The sequence below is a fragment of the Vitis riparia genome, chromosome 6, assembly GCF_004353265.1.
Source record: "Vitis riparia cultivar Riparia Gloire de Montpellier isolate 1030 chromosome 6, EGFV_Vit.rip_1.0, whole genome shotgun sequence".
In the NCBI taxonomy this organism is placed as follows: Eukaryota; Viridiplantae; Streptophyta; class Magnoliopsida; order Vitales; family Vitaceae; genus Vitis; species Vitis riparia.
Window position 1 is genome coordinate 6,171,016 of NC_048436.1, and position 10,189 is coordinate 6,181,204.

The following is a 10,189-nucleotide window of genomic DNA, read 5'->3' on the forward strand; positions in this document are numbered from 1 at the left end:
ATTTAACAATGAAACAAAAGATATGGTGGAATGTTAAACCTAATTTTTACTTTCCTGCAACTCAATAAAAAAAAACTATTTACACAATCTACAATACAAATATACCAAATCAATGAATGTAAATCAGTTGTGCTAATAAAGATTTTGACATTAATAAAAAAAAGAAAAAAAATGATAGATCTAAGAGATTTTGGGTTACCTGAGAGTCCATAAAGTAGAGAAGAGCAGTTATGTGTGAACTATGGGTGTGAGAAGAGAGGTAGAAGAAAGTTATGGTTATGGGTTATGGAATGAGATTTTTTTGGATTGTGGGAATGTGGAAACAATAAGTTTTTTTTTATATACTATCATTATTCTCAAAGTGGGCCCATTTAGTTATAATATTTTAAAATTTTTATTTTATATGGTGTCACTTTTTTAAAACTGACACTAAACTTAAAATTTATATCATCTATCCTAATTAAAATTTTTTATATGATGTGTCACCTTTATGAATTTTAAGTCATATGGTGTCATTATTTTAAAAGTGACACCATAAATAGTGACACCATAAATTATTTTTGTTGTAGTGTACATTTTCCCCTCAACCAAGCAGAAAGATATGTTCCACTATAGTGTCAGTGCTTGCTATCTTTTTCATTTTGTTTATATAATTTAAATGGGATTTTGAAGGACAAAAGATGTTGCCCTTAGAACATTTCCAACTGATACAAAGGCAATGATAGCACATGAAGTGCAGTAAGGGAGAGAGTGGAAGCCCATTTTCCAAATAAATTTTGGTGCTTTTTTGCAACCTGTAGTTGTAGAAGCCCATTCAAGAAATGCCCCTAGCTTTTTATCATAATTATTATTCACCCATTTTTGCTTTGCTTTGTTGTTTTATCATAATTACTATTCACCCACTTTTCTTTTGCTTTGTTGTCATTTTGTCTCGGAATAGACTTGCCTATAGGAAATAAAAAAACAATCTAATATATTAAATTCTTACGTTTAATAAAATTTTAATAAGTAAATCCAATTTAATAAAAATAATTTCAACGAAAAAGACGTTAATATGAAAATAAGGAGAATTATTTTATGTCAAACTCAAAATTCCAATTTTTACACATTTATTTATTTAATCATTATTATTATTATTATTATTATTATTTATTTATTTTTAAATTTCATTATCAAATAATTCTTTAAGATTCCAATTTCCAAACTTAATTTCCAATTTCGAAAATTTCAATTTTCACATTTATTTATTTAATTATTATTATTTTTGTTATTATTATTACTTTATTTATTTATCTATCTATTTAATTTTAAAACTCTATTTTTAAATAATTCTTCAAAATTCCAATTTCCAAATTTAATTTCCAAAATTTTAATTTTCACATTTATTTATTTAATCATTATTATTTTCGTTATTATTATTATTTTATTTATTTCTTTTAAAAAATTCATCTTTAAATAATTCTTCAAAATTCCGATTTCTAAATTTAATTTCCAATTTCCAAAATTTCAATTTGCACATTTATTTATTTAATCATTATTATTTTCGTTATTATTATTTTATTTTATTTTATTTATTTATTTATTTATTTTTAAATTCCATCTGTAAATAATTCTTCAAAATTCCGATTTCCAAATTTAATTCTCAATTTCTGAAATTCAAAATTTTTAATTTTTGAATTTAATTTCCAATTTCCAAAATTTCAATTTTCACACTTATTTAATCATCATTATTTTCATTATTATTATTATTATTATTTAAAAAAAATCACCTTTAAATAATTTTTCAAAATTCCAATTTCTTTCAAATTTAATCTCCAAAATTCTAATTCTTAAATTTAATTCCCAATACTCCAATTTTCAAATAATTTTCGAGACTCCAATTTCCAAATAAATTTCAAAAATCCAGTTTTCTCTCGAACAATTTTAATTCCACTCCGGTTTTCAAATAATCTTCTGTTTCTTTTGATTTTTCATAAGTAAGAATAGATTTTTCATAATTCCAAAATAATGAAATTTGTGAGACCAATTCATGCAAGATAAATTGGGCTTTGGTGGTGGCCCAACATATAAGATTTCTCTTCTGATTGTTAATTGCTATGCCTAATGAATATTGTTTGATTTTTGTTCTGATCTTTGACATTCATGCGATATATTTTGTATTTTTTTTATTACGCACTAACTTTGTTTCATGATAGCGCTTTATTACCTGGTGCCAAGGTACGCTTTCGCTCTCCCTTTGTTCATTTATTCATTATCATAACTTGCTTCTGATTTGTGATAACTTTGGTATCCACTGATTTCCTTACCAATTATCATGTTTGTTTCATCTTATTAGTATATGCCTATTTTTAGGGACTTAGAAGGGTACTACAGTTTTTACCGTACCTTCCCAATAAGTAACTTAACCTCTGAACCCTGACTTGGTTTTTCACAAACCTGCTTTTCCAAATGAGGAGTCACATTTAGAGTTTTTCTTTCTTATTTTGTTTTCCCTTTAAAAAAAATAAAACAAAAATAAATGGCGACTCCAAGTCTTTCTCTAAAAAGCAAATTTTCACCAAAAAAAAAAAAAAAAGTTTTGCCCTCGAGTGGGAACGCATCAAGCAAAAATGCAGGGTCCACAAAATGGCGACTCCACTGGGGAAACCCAAGAGGGTCAAGCTTAAACTTAATATGAAGCAAATGTGGCATTTAATTGGTCGATCAGGGGATACCTATCTCTTTATTGCACATTGAAAGCTCTTTATATCATTATCTTTGATGCATGCTTGGTTATTTTGTTCATTTGAGACATTGACATGCTGATTATATTGATTGAGGGTTCCAATTGTAGCGATTTTTCCTATGCTTCATTACTATATTTGTTTGGGACATTGACATGTCGATTATATTGATTGATCATCTTGCCTTGCTTAGCATAGTCACTTTGATTTCGCCATGTTTGTTCTGATCATCTCACATGCATGGATTCGTTGTTGTATATCATTTGACTTGATGGGTTGATTCACTTGCTTGTATATTATCTTGATCGTTTTTTGAGCATGTTGTCTTTGTCACTATTCATTCTGATTGTCAGAGCTTGTATGTGGACATGAATGGTATATCTGTGCTTTGCTTGACTGTATGTTGCATGACTACTCTTCTTCTGTATGATTGCATGGCGTTTGTCCGTGTGGGCTGCACATCTATCCCCTTACCTTCAACCCTCTAGTTTTCAGTCATTTCTTTCATATTGGCTCTCACTTTTGCAAGTGTGAGGCCTTACATGTGCTTGTTTCTCCGACCGAGCTAGAGGTTAGGAGTAGGGTCTAGCGACGGGCTATATCGATGTTCGAGAGCATTTTGGAGGAGACTTACATATCGATGTTGATTGAAGTCCGATCATTGAAGACTTGTATAGTCTCGAGTTAGGTTTCATGGATATTTGTGCAACCAATGTGTTTTCTCTTCCGATTTATAGGGTTTTCATATGCACCCACACCGCTCACTATGCACTCTAGTCGACCACTAAGTGTTGAGAGTTTTGAGAGATTTCACCGTAGGAAACTCCCTAGGATGTGGAGGTAGTGTATGTGTGGAGGTGATGACCACCTTGCATGGAAGCGCCCCGTCTCTTCGGAGGCGTGCAGAAGGTTGCGTACCACCGAAGGGTACGATCGCTTCTGCTAGGGATATTTTAAAGTCCACTTATTTCCTTTTAGAGCCACCTTAACCTTGTAGGTTGAGCCTTAGACCTTTCAATCAAGATTTTATTTCCTAACACGTGGGTGCATATGTGGGCTTTCAGAGCCGATTTAGTAGTGATAGGTTTAGTTACTTTCGTAGTAGTCTCTTATATATTTGCTCGGGATTGGATATCACTTTGATTGTTTCCAGGTTACCTTTCGGTATATTTGATAAACTTTCCTTGGGGAACTTCCCTTACCCTGTTGTGGACCCCGCATTTCGGCTCATGCGTTTCCCACTCGATGGCGAGCTCGATTTTTATTTGAAAAAATGATTTTTATTTGTTGTTTGAAAATGACTTGGAGTCGCCACTTATTTTTGTTTTATTTTTAAAGGGTAAACAAAATAAGAAAGAAAAACCCTAAGTGTGGCTCCTTGTTTTGGAAAAGGTGGTCTGTGAAAAACCGGATCGGGTTCGGGGGTCAGGTTACTTATCGGGAATGTACAGTAAAGGCCGTAGCACCCCTCTAAGTCCCTAAAGTCGGGTCTCTACTAATAAGGTGAAGCTGATGTGGCAATTAACAAAAAAATCGATGAATACTCAAATCGATCATGCACAATATGAGAAGCAAAGCAAGTATAAAGAATAAGCAAAATATGAATAGATGTGTACCTGGGCGGCAATCACGAATGCGCTATCATGAAACATGGTTAGTTAACAATGAACAGATACAATTAAGCGTATATCAAGGAATAGAGTAAATCAATCATGCCTGGAAAACCAATCAACTAATCAGTAAATCAATCATGAAATCACATATGTAGGGCCCCCACCAAAGCCCGTTTATTTTAGCAGGAATTAATTTCGTAAATTCCATTAGTTGGGATTACAAAATTAAAGTCTTGCTTATTTTAAAACATTTTAAAATCATGAAGAAAATTTGAAAGTGTCTTTTTGGAAAGAAAATTGCAGTGAATTTCTTATTAAAAAGATGGAAAATGCTTAAATTCAAGGGAAGATAATAATAATAATAAAATAAGAATAAAAATAAAAATAAATAAATAAATAGAATAGAATAAAAAAATAATAATAAGATAAGAATAATGCATACTTAGTGGAAAATGGTAGGAATTGATTTATTTAAGATTGGATTTATTTAAAATCAAGAAAGAAAAATTAAAGAATTAAAATCATTTGAAAGAATTAAAAATTTTGAAAAACTGTTTGAAAATTGGGATTTGAGGGATTATTTTAAAATCAAAAGTGAAACAAAGACAGAAAGACATGTGGCTTGAAAGTGGCCATGCACCATGTAGAGTGGAGTCTTGGACTTGGGGCACCTTGAACACTAGTTGCATGTCATTTCTAAAATCTCAATGGAGCCAGAGTGATGAATACTGCGAGATCATGAGTACACTGAAACTGATTATGGGCGAGGACTGATTAGAGGTACCCCGAGGTGGCCGTATGAATGAGGAGCCTTATGAACCAGCTATCAAAGTCCAATAATTCTGCACTAGGACCTGAAACTATTGAAGACCCGACTTGTCCTGTTGCTCCACTTTGCATCTTTGAAGCAATCAATGCACTCCTCTGTTCTTCTTGAGTCTTGGTTGTGATTGCACCCTCATATTCATAGGTGACTTTGACGAGAATGATACCGAGGTATACCAGACGGAAGACTCATAGCCACAATTCTCGTCCGAATTATCATTTTGCCGTGCGCCTTCATCAAGGTTCAGAGAGTAACTGAGCAGATCCTACTAGACTCCCCGATTCTGGTGATGTAGTATGGTAACATCTTGGTTGCTGCTGAGATGATGACAAGTCAGAAACCTTCTCTTGGCAATTTATTCTCGGACTGGCAGTGCATGTCTGAAGGGTCCATGAGGGAGCATTAGGCTCATGCTTGATGAATATAAGAGTACCAGTTTGGTGTGCAGGGTGTATGGCTATACCGAATGGTAAGGGCATGACGCACAGTGCTCTCGGCTGGACGGAGTGCATTTGCTTCTGCCAGCGTTTTCTGAAGCTCATCTTCAAACTCGGATCAATCCCATATTAAGTAATGATAGTGATTTTGTGGGGAAGAATGCGCCATGCACGTGAAGTTTGTTTCTCAGGGGGATTTTTAGAAGATGGAAGTGAATAGGGGCATGGAGAATAGAAGTGGAGATGACTAAAAAAGATAGGAAATGGGTCTGAATGCAACGGGTGAAATTGACGTGGGGACTAGGTATGAAATAATGGGTATATGCAGGCATATAGATTCTTGAAAGGATGGGAAACAGGGATGGTTTATTGATGATAGGAATAGAAAATAGGAAATGAATGAGGAACCAACATTAATCTTGTGAATATGAGAGCTTCAATCTTCAAACTGGATGTAGAGGATTCATCATTTAGCGTTTATTTTTATTTTCTTTTTTTTTAAAACCAGAAATCAGTGATTCCACGTGGTCTGCCAGGTGCTGAACTTTTGCTGAAGGTGATAGAACCCAATGTCGGGAATCTTCTCTAACCGGGCCCCATCAATACTCAATAGCCCGATTCCGATAGGCCTTGAGTTCCGCCAAGAAGAATGCTGATGTGCAGTAGGATACGCGGGAGAAACCACAGATAAACAAACTCAAACCCTTTGTTTTCACTTATCTTACTTCCAATCTGATCACACCCCCTTCATGTCTATGGCTGATTCTCAGTGGTGAGTTCTTGACAGTAAATGGGATAGATAGGGAACGATTAGATGAGCCTAGTGATGAGCACTGTTTCGATTTCGGACAGCTTATCAATATGAACACACCGGTATCTTGTAAGCAGTCTCATCAATTGTAACTTGGGGATTTAAGCCGCACATCCATATAAATGAAACCAATGATGACATCTTCTTGATCCTTGATAAACTACCCAGGGATTTCCATGGTTTCTTCTTCTTGAGGCATAGGGAGATTGCGCAGTGGGGATGAAGCTGACAACATCCAGAATATCCCGAGCTACTTCGCCAATCAGAGAAAATGTGTCGGCCACTTGGATCGTCCTTCGCGGGCGCTGACCCCGCGTCATTAATTTGTTCCAAGTACAACGAGAGAGACTCCGGCGGATCCGATATCGGCGTTAATGGCTGCACATGCGGCGGGGACCATCCAAAGAGCTTAAGCAACCTCAGTGACGAACAGCTGATCCAATAGCGAAACCTTTGCCAATGACAGCAATGGTGTTTCCAGCAGCATCCAGAGCATTAGTTCTTTGACGCATTTTGTGGCTCATTCCAGTCATTTCAGCGATGCCATCAGCATTGTCACTATGGGGCTGCTGTAGGATTCCCAATGGTGACTATCGCTTAAAGATCGATCCCAAAATTGAGTCAAAATCTTCAACTGGTCTTTCTTGTACACTGTGATGCACACCTGCGCATCCATTCGTCACATATCTCCTTCATAGCGTATCCCTCCATATTTATCATTGTGTACAAAACCATACTACTTATTCCTCAATTTCTGAACAACCAGATCAACGTAAATAGGAAGGACATTTGGCAAGAGTACCGAGTTGGATTTCCTTTTCTCTTGAAAGCAACTACCGAAAACCTTCTAAGGCATTGCTATTCATCCACTTTCATACATAAATGTCAGAATGAAAAGTTGTAGGTATGTAATCATCAAATCTGAAGGCATCTGAGGACGTTTTCTCAAACAGAGCAATCTGGAACAAAAGACTCAAAAACTACCAGTTGCAACAAACTCCCACGAGAGAAAGAAAAGCAACCAGAATAGAGGAAATGGCATGAAGAAGATAAAAACCCATAACTCTGAGCAAGCCATGTAAGGCTTGAAAACAGGTGGAACAGTAAAATAGATTCGAGGGCAATCTCAAAAGTAACAGAGTCTCTATCAATATCTCAACAAAGCCAGGTGACCCAAAAAAAGAAGAAAAAAAAAAGTTATATGAACAGAACACGAAACAACAATATCAAGGCCCATCGATGACTCAAATCTCAGACAAGAATATGTGAGTGATTAGCTATCCACATTTGAATCAAAGAAGTAGCAACCAAAACTAGCAAGAAAGAAAATAGAGGAGTAGAGTGACGAAGATGAACCAGAAATCCAACGTTATACCTGGAGATGCTTTCTTTATCCCCTCAAGCTTCTTTCTGCTCGAACAGCTTGCAACCCTTGAGATCGCTTCTTCCCCCCTTTTTCCTATCCTCCCCGCTCTAGAAATATCCTCCCCGCAAAAGGTCCCCCTTCAGAAATCTCTAAAACCCCCTCTTTGCCCCCACGGAAACTTCCTGCCCAAGCTGCCCTCCAAAAAAAAAATATCTCCCAACGGCCAAAAAGGTCTCCCTGCACCCAAAAAGCACCATTTCTCCCCTGCAGCTGCAAGCCTTCTCCCTCATACGCTCCTGGCAGCTAGCACTAACGACCAACTGATTTTCTCAGAATCACCTTTACAGGTGTCAACCCTTGATTGCTCCTCCAACTCCACTATTGTGATTCTCTAGCAGCTAGTCAAAATGTGACACATGGCTTCCCCTAGATGGTGACACCTGGCTAAAAGCAAGCTGCAGAAAATGAGCCCCAAATGGGGGTCTGCACCTGTATCTTATCTAGTATTTTCACTATTGTAGAAGCATTGATACGTTCGGTTTGGGTTCAACTTTTTGGATCAGAGTTGGAGGTAGATTGTTCAGGGTATCTGATTCATGCCTAATTGGTGTCTCAGCTGATTCGTGTCCAGCTAGTGCTCCTTGATTGAGGGAGTAATCAACAAAATTTATAACCTATTACACCATATACTAGGGTAGCAAAGACAAAGCTACTATAGCATAGTGGCTCTAGGATCGTTCACTGGGATGAGTTTTCACTTCACAAATGATATTATTTTCAAAGATGAATTGGTGCCTTTTCATTTCAAGGTTAGCTTTAAAAGAAAACACAAAGATGTTTGAATGAAAAAAATTCGGTTTTAAACTAACCAAAAATAGTAACTAATTTTACTTACAAAGAAAAGTGTTTCTTGGAGTTTCAGATCACTAGACTCAGATTCCTCATACAAAAAGGGAGTTCCGGTCACTTGTTTCTTTTCCTCGCATTAGAGAATTAACATATAGTTCCTTCTCCAACCGGTGTTGTACAGATGCTTCCCATTAATGGGTTCAAACACTAAATCCCTCTCACTGATGCACCTTGCAATGGCTCATACCTCTCACCTAGCACTTGCCATTTAAGGTGATCTTTAACCTTGGATTACCCGTCAAAAGCTCGCAAGAGATAACTAATGGATGTCTCCTTGGAGTCCAAAAGCTTACCAAGTGTTGGCTATTCTAGAAAATCCTACCTTCAAGTCACCTCCCAGAGGCTCGCAAGGGGTAAACTAGTGAATCTCCATGGACGAAGATCACTTGCCTTACCAAGTGTTGGCCCAGGTGATTTAAAAGCGTTTTAAGTTAACTAAAAAGATAAAAACCATTAACGGGTCACACTTTCTCTTCATTAAAAACTAAAACAACAAAACTTCCAATTTATGCATTTAGAAACTTACCCGGCTTTCTTCACTCCAAGAGACAAAGAGCCTAGCCTCTCATCCTCTAAGGAAAAATCCTCAGAGTTTGATTGGCTAGAAAGAAAACTAACGAGAAAACAAGAATATAAAGAAGAAACAGAGCAAGTGCTCTGTTCGTTGATTCTATATATGATATATTATATGATGGATTCTCTGGAACAAGCTCCTCCGAGAGTCCCCCTGAGAGTTTATATAGGAAGGTAATTTACCCTTCCTTGGATACTTCCTAGCTAAGGAATTACATGAGTGGCTGAATACAAGGAGAAAATGGAAATTTAGACAAAAATATCTGAAGAAAAATATCTCCAAGTGTCGGTTACAAATATCGGGAAGCTTCAGGACCGTTTCACAGGTGAAAATGAGGTCTGCGAGATTTCGCAGATGTACAAAAAGGGCTGCGAAATTACTTTGCAGCAAACGGTTAATTTCGCACCGCTGCGAAGTGGTCTTCCAGCTTGCGGCTATCGGCTTCCAACTTGACGTGAAACTTCAGGGGGAATTCACAGCACTGTGCAAAAAGGCTGCGAATATCTCGCAACAAAAGGGTGATTTCGCAGCACTTTGCAAAATCTTCCTTCAGCTTGGAGTGATCGGCTTCCAACGGCTGTAACTTCCTCATTTCGACTCCAAATTGAACACGGTTTGAAGAGTTGGATTCTTGACTTCCTGAGCTTTGAAATGGTATATAGCATGTAGAAAATGGACTTCGGAAAGTGCTCCAAAAGTGCGAAGGAAGACTGCAGCTGCTGTCCTCTGTTTTCTTCACTCTGTTTTTCTCCTCTTTGCTTCTCTCCTTTTTGCATTCCGGATTTGCTTATGGCAAAGGACTTCAAAGCTTCGGTTCTTCATGATTCTGAGCTTTCCATTGCTTTGCCATGGATTCCAAATAACTCTCTTCAATCTTAGATTGCTTTGGTGATCAAAAAGCTATCAAAACACCAAAACTTAACACAAATT